The sequence below is a fragment of the Diabrotica undecimpunctata genome, chromosome 7 (genome assembly GCF_040954645.1).
Source record: "Diabrotica undecimpunctata isolate CICGRU chromosome 7, icDiaUnde3, whole genome shotgun sequence".
NCBI classification, from domain to species: Eukaryota; Metazoa; Arthropoda; class Insecta; order Coleoptera; family Chrysomelidae; genus Diabrotica; species Diabrotica undecimpunctata.
Window position 1 is genome coordinate 44,242,363 of NC_092809.1, and position 13,065 is coordinate 44,255,427.

A 13,065-nucleotide genomic window follows, 5' to 3' on the forward strand; every position below is an offset into this window, starting at 1 on the left:
AATATAAGTAAATATTAAATTACTTTATGCAATTTTAAAAATATTATCTACATTTTAGAAATACAGAAAATATAGTATGAAGATTCGCGCTAGTCTACAGTACCGTCTACTTTATCCCTTTTTGTTTTCAAAGATCAATGTCTAACAGACTACTACCTTGTGAGAAAAGATATCCCTCTGAAAAAATGACCATACTCGATTTGGAAATGCATGACAGCTCAGTTTTAAAATAATATTTGTCGAAAATAATCTTTGAAAATATTAACAGTCGTTTCTTATGTCGGAGTGCCAAACAACTATTGAAAACCCGATTTTTCGCATAAAAGATAGTTGTGCTTGCTTCTTTAAAGCCTTAAAATTTTATTTTTCATATATTTTTTAAATACGAATCGGCGCCACAAAACACTGATAAACATGGTTTCTGGGTGATTTAAAGTTATTTTGGCCGAATTTTGAATCTCCTAAAGGACTCAGTTGCTCCAAATTATATATAAGTTATAAAAAACCTTGATTTGATCAATTTTAAGCTCCATAAAATAGGTAAAATCCCCCAAACCCATTAAAAACAGTTTTTCCGGTTTTTGAAGGTCGATTACGCAAAAATCTGGAAAAAAAATTATTCAGGTTGTATTGATCTCAAAAAATATGATCCTTATGATATGACCTCACACAAAATCGGAAAAACTCCTAAAAACCTTGAAAAAACATGGTTTTTGGGGGGCTTAAAGATGGTTTGCTTAATTTTTGAATGCCCCCAAAGAGTAAGAGTAAAAACCTTGATTTAATCTATTTTGAAGTCTATAAAAAACCTAAAAAAGTAGTTTTTTCGATTTTTGAAGGCGATGAAAAAACCTGGAAAAAATCAGATGAGTCTTATACAGTTGCCGGAGATAGTTAAATGAGTATATTTATGTAACGAGGAAGAAATCTGACGCACAGAATGTCAAAACAAAATCATTTATAACAAAACATATAACTTAAAATCCTTTTCAGGCTACATCACAGGGCATTTTCTGAATAACTATTCCATGATCAGTGCTAGCTGGATGGACATGTTTAAAGCCACTAATTACCTGGGTAAAAGCTCTTTAGATGGAAGAAAATTTAATATATCTTACATTTTATTTAAAAATATGTTGTGATATTTGAGTATTTCTCAGACAACCTACATGGCAACGCAAGACTCTCATTAGGGGTTGCTACTGGCACTCAGACGATGTCTGAATAGGTTCCGTCAGAACCCATTCAGATCAACCCGCTTATTCAAAATTCTAGAACCCATTCAGATATTCTAGGAGGGTCAGCAGCAACCCTATTGGGAATGTTACGTTGCCATGTAGGTTATCTGAGAAATACTTAAACATCACAACATATTTTTAAATAAACTTTAAAAAAGGGTTTTTACCCAGGTATTTAGTGGCTTAATTCACGTCCACCGAGTAACAAAATGATAAGCTTTTTAGTCCGAAAACGTTTTGTGATGTAACCCGAAAGAGATTTAAAAAATTATATCTTCTTCTTCTTCGTGTGCCATATCAGAATTATCCGACGTTGGCGATCACCATTGCGAAGGCTTCTCGATCTTCTGCAATATGGAATAATTGTCCTGCATTTGATATATGTGTCCATTCACGAATGTTTTTTAACCAAAAAACTGGTGTTCTTCCTATAGCTCTACGGCCCCCTATTTGCCTTTAAGGATTAGTGGTAATATTTTATATCGACCTCCCCTTACTGTATGTCCCAGATAAGACATTTTTCGATGTTTAAAAGTCTATAGCAGTTCTCTATCTTTGTTGACGCTCCTTAGTACTTCTTCATTAGGTTTCCTTGCTGTCCAACGTATCTTTAGCATTCGTTTGTGAACCCACATTTCCAATGCTTCAAGTTTGTTCATGATCGATACTTTTAGCGTCCACACTTCTACACTATACAAAAGTACGGACCAAACATAGCACTTAACCATTCTTTGTCTTAGTTCTAAACTGAGATGATTATTGCAAAGAAATGACTTTATTTTCATAAAAGTGGTTTTAGTCATTGCTATTCTACGTTTTATTTCTATGTCTGGATCTAGTTGGTCCGTTATCACAGTTCCCAAATATGACATTTTGTGAACGTTCTTAACTTGGACTCCGTTTAATTGAAGCTTTGCATCGGGATGTGGGTCACGACTAAACACTAAAAATTTGGTTTTGTTTGAGTTTATTTTATTGCCCATTTCCTCTCCTACCTTGTCAATACGATCAAGCATAATTTGAAAACTTTTAATAATATCTAATAGAATTACTGTATCGTCTGCATATCTAATCACATTAAGTAGTTCCCGGTGATTTTTATTCCATATGGTTGCCCCTCAAGCGCAAAAAGTGGCTCTCTGGTTCCCATAGCATTTCTAAAACCAAATTGGGTATCTTCGAGATCTTCTTCGCATTTGCGTCTAATTCTGTTATGAAGTATTCTTAGAAAAATTTTAAGAGTGTGGCTTATTAGGCTAATTAATCAATATTCTGAGCAATTTCTTGCATTGTGTTTTTTATGTATTGCGACAAAAATGGATTTGAGCCAATCTGTGGGAATCACTCCGGTGTTATATATTGAATTAAAAAGTCTTACTACTACTTTTATGTTATCATCCTCTATTACTTTTAGCAACTCAGTTGGTGTATCATCTGGACTACAAGCTTTTCTCATTTTAGCATTATTTATAGTGTGTTCTACCTCGCATTTCATAATTTCTGAGACGTCAGTAAAGTTTTGGTAGAATTCGGCAATATTATTCCTGTCATCTTCAAACAACTCTGCTATATATAGCTGCCATTCTTTTCTTATTTCGTGCTCATTTACAATAATTTTGTTATTATTGTCAACGAGTACAGAGGGAACTCGATTTTTAAATATGTTACTCATTTCTTTTATTTTTTTGTGCATATTAAATAAGTGTTTAGATATTACATCCTTCATTTCGTCGCACCTTTCTCTCATCCATTTTTCTTTGGCTAATTTGATCCCTCTTTTATTCTTCTCTGCAGGTGTCTATCTTCTGTTTCATTAGATTTTATCAGTCGACGTTGTTCCATTAATTTCAAGATGTCGTCTGTCATCCAATAATTTTTCTTGATTGGGTTTTTTCTATAATCATTGTTTGTGGAGATTTCATTAACTTTGTTTTTAAATTCACTTAATAGTTCTTCTGGATCTTCTAGTTGTTCTCCGATGTTTTTTATTCTATTGTTACATTCTTTATTAATGTTGTATTTTATGTTTATATCGTCAAAGTTAAGTACACTGGTTTTTGGTTTTTGGTTTTTATATATTTTATATACCTTTTATAATTCACATCACTATCAAATTATATTTATGTATATTTTATTATTAATTTAATGTTTAGTTTGACTTTGACAGGTGCGTCAGAAGTCAACAACGTATGCTTTGCTGATATGTGTACAGGTGGCGTTACGAGCAAACGTAATAATTTATTGAATTATTTTAATATTTTAGCCGTGATGATTTGGTCACTGTACCTTACATCTCTCTGTCGTGTAAAGACAAAAAATTTTACTTATTGTTTTCACTGCAAAACAGATTGTAAAAATCTTAAATGTTAAAAAAAAAAATTTAATATAATATAATTTGTTTGAAATATAAATAATAAAAAAATAATAAAATTGCTTACTTTTATTTTAAAAGTAATATTTAAATTTTAAAAATACAGAAAACATAGTATAAAGCTTCGTGCTAGTCTACTGTGCCGCCTACTGTACCATATTTTTTATAAATACTACCGACAACTCCTTTTAACCAGAGCAACACTTCAAAAACCGGTAAAAAAAGAAGAAAAAATAAAATAGTGTAATAAAATGCTAAAAATTTGGATATCCGCTTGGACTTCGGTTGGATATTTTTATTTCAAATATTACTTGGCACAGGAAGGTTAATGACCGTTTAGCAACTAGAACTGCCTGAAATTGTACTTTAGGCGGAAAGCGTTTGACAATTATATTTAAATGAGAAACATAAGCCAAATGTTTTTACTAAAAATCCTAAATTACAACCAAAACCTTGGAAGAAAAGTTGAGAATAAAAGAGAAAGATTTACAGTGGAAAACCCGATCATTCTTATTCCAGTTATATCTGCGGTTGTAAAGTAGTAAAATAGACAGTTTAATATATAAAACAGTGATAATCTAAAACTTATTAAAATATAATAAAGACAAATTAATAGGTGCATGGTTAGGGGGGGGGGCAGCATAACGGGGTCGCCAGATAGAAGAGGTACGCACACCCTACAAGAAACTAAACGTTGGTGAATAGCAAGCAGTAAGCCAGTAGGGAGCCTCATTCGACCAACGGTCAGTACAAGAGAAATTAGAGAAACTGTGAGTGAAAATACACGCGTCATTTGTTTACAAACGAAAACTGTTTAAGCGTTTCGTTGATCCAATTTTGTGCAAGGACAAACGTTGTTATTTTATGGTAATTATCATCACCTCATTTATTCTTTATAATCTTTGTTTACTAAAATTCTTATTTTAATAATAGTATGTTGTTTGTGTAAACACGTTAGACATTTAATTAGTAAATTATTTTTTTTTGTTTAATATTACCTTTTAAGTCAAGATGGAATATTGGGACTAAAATAGGGTTGTAGGTCTGGTTTAATTTAAATTTCTTAATAAACACAATTGGAATATTGTTTTAGGTAGTACCGTTGTACGTACTTATAAGAAAAAAAAACAAATAGAGGAGAATGGTGGATATGGTATGAAAACAGCTCTAGATAAAGTTTTAAAGTAATGAGATAGGATACAAAAAATCTGCTTCTGCATATTCAGTGCCGCAGACAACTTTAGAACGATTAATTATTAAGAAAATGTGGGAAGGCGGTAAAGTTACCGATGGTTTACCTTTAGGCCCGAAAAAACAATATTTACATTTAAAGAAGAAAACGAAATGGAATCATATCTGAAAGATATAGAAGATCGTCTTTTTGGATTAACAACTATCGAAATAAGACGCCTAGCAGATCAATTGGCAGTTAAAAATGGAAAGGCACACAATTTAAATACGGATAATAAGATGGACGTCAAAAAAGTCACTACATTTCCTGGGGCAGATATTGGATCTGATTATTAACCACTTGTGAAAGATATTAAACTAAGGTTAAAACGAATTCAGCGACAAAACCAAAAACCAATGTACTTAACTTTGACGATATAAACATAAAACATAACATTAAAAAAGAATTTAACAATAGAATAAAAAACATCGGAGAACAACTAGAAGATCCAGACGAACTATGGAGTGAATTTAAAAACCAAATTAACGAAATCTACACAAACAATGATCATAGAAAAAACTTAATCAAGAAAAATAAATATATGACAGACGACATCCTGAAATTAATGGAACAACTCCGACTGATAAAATCTAATGAAACAGAATATAGACACCGACAGAGAAGAATAAAAAAGAGATCAAATTAGCCAAAGAAAAATGGATGAGAGAAAGGTGCGACGAAATGGAGGATGTAATATCTAAACACGACTTATTTAATATGCACAAAAAACTAAAAGAAATAAGTAACATATTTAAGGAACGAGTTTCCTCTGTACTCGTTGACAATAATAACAAAATTTTTGTAAATGAGCACGAAATAAAAAAAATGGCAGCTGTATATATCAGATCTTGTTTGAAGATGACAGGAATAATATTGACGAATTCTACCAAAACTGTACTGACGGCCCAGAAATTATGAAATGCGACGTAGAACACGCCATAAATAATGCTAAAATTAGGAAAGCTAATTGTGTTAATAAGTGGTCCAGATGATACAACAACTGAGTTGCTAAAACTATTAGAGGATGATAACATAAAAGTAGTACTAAGACTTTTTAATTCAATATATAACACCGGAGTGATTCCCAGAGATTGGCTCAAATCCATCTCTGTCGCAATACCTAAAAAACGCAATGCGATAAAATGTTCAGAGTATCGATTAATTAGCCTAATGAGCCACACTCTTAAAACTTTCCTAAGAATACTTCACAACAGAATTAGACGCAAATGCGAAGAAGATCTCTAAGATACCCAATTTGAATAAAATTAAATCATCTTTATCAACGTCTGGCTATGTCTTGCAATTTTTAGAAGGCTCCAGATTAAGGCAGTTATCTGAATTGTGTTTCGAAACTATTTTACGGATTTAATACCCAATTTGGTTTTAGAAATGCTATGGGAACCAGGGAGGCACTTTTTGCGCTTAACACCCTATTACAAAAATGCCGTGACCAAAGAAAAGATGTATTTTTATGTTTCATAGACTTCGAAAAGGCATTCGATAAAGTTCAGCATGTAAAATTAATGCAAATTCTGAAAAATATCGGACTAGGAGAGAAAATGGGCAATAAAATAAACTCAAACAAAACCAAATTTTTAGTGTTTAGTCGTGACCCTCATCCCTATGCAAAGCTTCAATTAAACGGAGTTTAAGTTGAAATAGTCCACAAAATGACATATTTGGGAACTGTGATGACCAACCAGATACAGACAGAAATAAAACGTAAAATGCAATTACTAAAACTACTTTTATGAAAATGAAGTCATTTATTTGCAATAATAATCTCAGTTTAGAACTAAGACAAAGAATGGTTAAGTGTTATGTTTGATCCGTACTTTTGTATAGTGCAGAATTGTGGACGCTAAAAGTATCAATCATGAACAAAATTGAAGCATTCGAAATGTGAATTCATAGGCGAATGCTAAAGATACCTTGGACAGCAGGGAAAACTAACAAAGAAGTATTAAGGAGCTTCAACAAAGATAAAGATAAAGAGCTAAAGACTGTTAAATATCAAAAATTACTTATCTAGGACATGTAGTAAGAAGGTCGTAGAAGTGTAGGAAGAAAACAAGTTTCTTGGTTTAAAAACATTCGTGAATGAACACAGATATCAAATGCAGGACAATTATTCCATATTGCAGAATATCAAGAAGCTTTCGCAATGGTGATCGCCAAAGTCGGATAATTCTGATATGGCACGCGAAGAAGAAGAATAAGATGGATAGTGTTGGTTGGCTTTAAAGTTTTTTGAAACGTCATTTAAATTTATTCATACGCAAAACTGAAGCTACATCAGCAGCTTGAGGAATAGGATTCAACAAAGTAACTGTAAGTAAATTCTATCACTTGCTTGGAGATATTTATGATAAGTTTGAATTGACCCGTGATAAAATATATAACTGCAATCAAACAGGAATTTCCGTTTTTTCTAAAATCAAGAGCAAATTATTAGGTATAAACAGACGAAAACAAGTGGCTTCGTTATCATCTTCTAGAAGAGGACAAATTACTATAATAGAAATATGTTTTAACGCTTCTGGAACCTACACGCCTCAAATTTCATTAAGTTTTTCGGAGCTACCCCTACTAACCACGTATTGCTGCTTCCAGATGGCCATGTGGGTCAGACTCAAAATTGATCTAGCTCATGAAAATGTAGTGAATATACTTTGGTTTTCTCCGCACTGTACACACAAAATGCAGACTGCAGACGTCGAAGCCACTTACCACTTATTATGATCATACTATTACAGGTTGGTTGAGATCTCATCCTGCACGTGTGGTAACTATCTTTTAGATAAGTGAAATATATGGTACCGCATACGTTCAGGCGGGTACAATGTCTACCGCTAATAACGCATTCAAAACATGTGGTATATGGCCATATAACCAAAATAATTTTACTGATGCCGATTTCATTTCTGCTGAGACTACAAACATACCACATACTGCAGATTCGTCGAATGTAGAACAACATAGGGTATCAGAAGCCTAAGATCTTCAATGTCTATCTTTAACAAAAACAGTCACAACAGTTCAACTGTTACGATATCTTCTTGTAGTGAAATTCTTCTGACAAAAGCTGAAGTTACAACGGCATCTTTCACTTCACCTATATGTGAAAAGGAATTCAAAGTACACGGAGGAGTAGGGTAAAAGTGACATTTAAGTGACTAACCATCCAAAACCACGGAATGCTTATTCCAAGACCTGCTTCTATTATGATATTTTTTAATGGCTTTGTATAATAAAATTTAATAATCGTCATCCCAAAACTTATGATTCATATAAGTATTGGGAAGTAAATGTGGGCAGATGATGAGATTTCGGCATTGCAGCAGTCGAATTCATTATTAACTCTGGAGTGAGTTTTGCATTGCGTTTTTAATGTACACAATTTTTACTCGATTGATTTATCTAGTAGGCGTATCAGTGATTGACAACGTTAATTAATTGGCGTAAATGCGGTCGATGCAGCATGTAACCGTAATATTACTGTTCGATTATTGGCGTTTGACGGTACATAGACACAAGCGGCATGAGTTCAACAGTAAATAATTCTATTGTGCTTTCACTTCGCCGATCACCTCTTTCAATACCACAGGATAAATAAAGGATATTGTACCAGATATATATCCCAGTGAAGATATAATTGTCTATAATTATATTTAATTTGTTTAATATATTCACAATATAGTTTTTTAGATATTCTATAAAAAAATGCCATGGAACCTAATAGACGTATGGGGGATATGATAAAGTAGCTAAAGAACATAACAAAAATACAACATAATCACTATGTTTATTACTCTTATTAATTAATGGAGCGTTCTGTCATTATTCTAACTATGATTTGGTACAACCTGTGGAAAATCACATTTTTCAACAATCAGTCATTAATAAGAACATTATGCAAAAACCATCTTGCTCCATACTATGGGGCGTGATGGGTTAATGGAATTGGGCACGATGGTGATGCTAGTTATTCTCAAAGAACAAACAAATGTATATTGGCTTTAGATTTTCATTGTCCAACCCAGTGCAAGCATTGTGCCCAACGTCCACAGATCTGGCAGCCTCCCTAGGGTTCTGAAGATGTCAAAAAATTGTGGTTTACACCATTACAATATAAGCAAGTGTCATCTTCATCATTACTCTTTTGCGTTTTGGTTTTTTGTTTATTTTTAGCATTTCTGTTGAGGCGAAGATAATTGTTATTCGATGTTTAACCCGGTTTTTTTTTTAATTTTTAAGTTCTTTTTTTCTAAGTAGTTGAGATATTAGCTGTTTTTCCTCGCCGGTAATATTTCCTTATTTCTGTTCGTTTGCCTGTAAACCGAGGAAATGCAAAATATCACTAGGGGATGCATTTTCAAACCTAGACGTCAGATCAGTGTTTGGTTTATACTAAGGCAAGTTTTCACCAAATTTGATAAAAAACTTCCACAAAAATTTTTAGGTTATCTGAAAAAAGTGTAGATGAAAAAGTTGTAGATCTTTTTATTACCTACAACTTTGCTATTTAACTTTTTTCCATACCGCTTGTAGTTTCGCCGAAAATCGCGATAAACCAATTTTTATCCTTACAAACTCACCCCTGCCACTTCCTGACCTCAGATGGAGTGGAATTTATTTTTTCTTCCATTTTTAGCATATTCTCTTCCTTTTTCAATAGGTTTCATTCTACTATAATTTTTTTTAGTTTCAAAAATTATCGACCCTGGTCTATATATTTTTTTAATAGATATGTTTTTTCTGGACTCTCTCAAAACTTGCTCGAAAACTTTTCGCACAAATATCCAACTTCGTTAATATTTCACTCTTGTCGTACAGTTAATGCAATCCTTGATAGAAACTCAAATTAAAAAGTCTCTTTTTTACGTAGTATAATTACATCAACTTGCGAATAGTTGAACAACATTTTTAATCTGAATATAATAGCAAGTCGTTAAAAAAATTAAAGGATCAACATAACAAAAGTAAAACAAGTATGTATAATGAGAGAAAAATTCGCTAGTTAGAGTCCACGTGTTTTTATTTAGAATAAAATTAACTTGACCTTTCCTTCATACTGGTAATTATAGAACTTCCTGAGACATAGACGTAGATGTTTATGTTAGCGTGGACATTAAGGTAATTCATAGATATAGGTTTAATCAAATATTTTTTTTGACAGAAGTAGCAAACTGTCAAACAAGCCTCTTATATAATACTTATTGGGGCGAAAAATTTGACGAGACATAAATTACAGGAAAACGAATAACACCAAAATATAAAAGATTCTACAATTTTTACGAGAGAGCATTAAAGAATATAAAAATAACCTAAACTAAATATACAAAATCTAGTGGATTAATATATGCACAACGCTACAAAATATTGATATCATTAACCCTATAAAGGTGGACTATAATTTACTGGCAGTTATGGTGGCCTATAGTCATTTTTACGACATCTAACAAAAAATTTGAAAAAAAAATACAAATGTAATTATAAACACATTTATTACAAAAAATTGTAAAAAATGTAAGTCTTAATAAGTGATACAAATATATAAAGTCGACGAACACTACTCGTTTGCACGCATTGTACATTGAAGCGTATAAATGCAAAACCAGACATTTGACCTATACGTTGTTTTCTGTAAATCGTAAAAACCCTACCAAAATCGTAATTTGTCTTCAACGAACATTGTGTTTTAACCAAATTTAATATCTTTGATAAATATATAGTATATTTGAAGAATAAGCTGGAGTAAATTCTCAGAAAAAAAACTAAATTGTTAAGCATATTTTAGTACGTGTGCTTTTCGTACAACGTCAATATTTTAGCTTATTTTACGTTGGGTTTGACTATTTAGATAGAAATTTTTCCATGTCACATGGACTATCGTAAAATTTAAATACCTGCTATTGTTAGAACTGTGTAGGCTAGGGTTTTTACAGCTGGTCATAGACGTACTTTAAGGGTATTACATTATTTGTTTCGGTTTGTTAGATATTTAAACCATTTTCAAAGCATATTATATTTATATAAATCTGTTTATTTTAGTAACGTTATTTATGGTTATTTTTGTCGTTATGATAATGACCCATTAAAGAACAAGAAATAAAGAAACTCTTAAAATACATAGGTATTTAGTTAATGGTCTTTTGATAGTTTAGGTAGAAAAAGTCGATTAGCGAAAGATGGTTTCTGATAAATGTGAACGCTATCTTAAATAGTATAAATTTCGATTTTGTTTAGAATACCAATGATTAATAAAATGGTTAATGGTCTTTAAATAGTCATTCATTAACATCAGAAAATTTTTGTTTAGTCGATTATAAGCGAGTGAAGAGATCTGACACAGTTGTTTTTTGCAAGAATGAGTTTATAGAATACGGAATTAACGTGTGATTATACACCAGCTAAAAAATTAAAGTTGAATCATTTATCACTTAACGAAAAGAGTGTTATCCTTAACGTCTACAATTATTTTAAGCAACACAATCCTTCCAATACTGTTGATAGTATAGTTGAAATTTCCTCTAAACTAATGGGATATTCAAAATCAACTGTATATAACATTTTAAAAGAGGAAAAATCAGCTGGTATAACGCCACCCAAACCGAGACCAGGAAGACCAAAATTGTCGAAAGTGAATGTGGATGAATTTTTCAAAAATGCAATTCGTAGAATGGTCCACTCATTTTTTTTAACAAACAAATACCAACTTTAGATAAAGTTTTACAAGCCATTACCGACGATTACGATTTACCCACAATAAGTAGAGACAAACTTTGGAAAGTTTTGCATGAGTTAAACTTTAAGTATGAAATAGTGGGCAGACAGTCAATGCGTATCGATTCCGAAGAAATTGTGTGTTGGAGACGAGACTAACTCAGAAAAATAAAAAAAATGAGGACAAAAAATAAAAACAATTATTATTTAGATGAAACGTGGGTTAATAAAGGGCATACTGTAGGGAGAGTTTGGAAAGACAAAACTATAAAAACATGCCGACAAGCATTTCTGGAAGGATATTCACCTGGTTTCAAGGAACCAACAGGTAAAGGTCGACGATTAATTGTTACCCATATAGGTAGTATGAATGGATTTCTTAAGGAGGGTTTACTTTTGTTTGAATCAAAAAAGACCTGTGATTATCACGAAGAGATGAACGGAGACGTGTTTGAAGAATATTTCGAACAGATGATGCAAGTTACCACTCTAGATTAGTTGAACGTTTACCAACTACTCAATGGAGGAAAGATGAAATTGCAATGTGGTTAACTTCTAATAATTTAATCTTTGACGATACAATGACCAAAGCAGAATTATTAGAGCTTGCTAAAATTAATAAAGAAAATTATAAAAAATATGTCATTGAGGAAATAGCCAAAAAACGAGGAATTGAAATACTTCGCCTACCACCGTATCATTGCGAGCTAAATCCGATTGAATTAGTATGGGCCGAAGTTAAAAGTAACGTTGCTCGAAATAATACAACTTTTAAATTGTCAGATGTTACTATTCTTTTTCATAAATCAATATCCGAAGTAACGACTGAACATGGACAAAAATGTATTATTCACGTTATGGATATTGAGAAAAATATGTGGGAGCTTGATCATATAATAGATAGCAGTATAGAACCTATAATAATTCATCCCGGATCGGATAACACTTCGTCTGAAACAGAATATCAGGAAGCTTAACTTTAAACTGTAGCTCAGAAGTTTATTTTACATTTGAACTAATTGCCGACAACTTCATTATTTATTTTTTATTGCTAATATAATTTCCATTCTTATTTCCAATATTATTAGTATTAAGAATATTATTATTTATTAATAGGAAAATATAAAAACTTACTGTTTTTGTGTATGTATTTTACGTTTCAGTATAATTTATTGTATTTTATTATTTTATATTAACTATGTTTCACAAATAATAGAATTTTTATTCTTTTTATGTATATCTTTTTATTTTAAACCAGTATTGGATTGGATTAATTGCTTTGTTCTAAATATCCAAATAAATTTAACGCAAACTTTTCTTTTAAGATTACGTTTTAGTTAGAAGATGTGCACGCCTATGTATTTCGAAGTGCGAAGATTAGTATTCTGAGAATTTACTCCAGCTTATTCTTCAAATATACTATAGTTACTACTAATCAAAACATAAATTAGACTTGTTAGTAAAAAGATATTTTGGTTTAAAAATTAGACATGTCTTGT

The 13,065-nt window shown here is 31.7% G+C and overlaps 1 protein-coding gene across 5 annotated transcripts in view; it reads left to right on the forward strand.

The window, feature by feature from the left end:
* The window catches only part of LOC140445278 (octopamine receptor beta-2R-like), a 1,072,317-nt gene that overhangs the window by 155,649 nt on the left and 903,603 nt on the right, over nucleotides 1-13,065 (forward strand). The window lies entirely within an intron of this gene.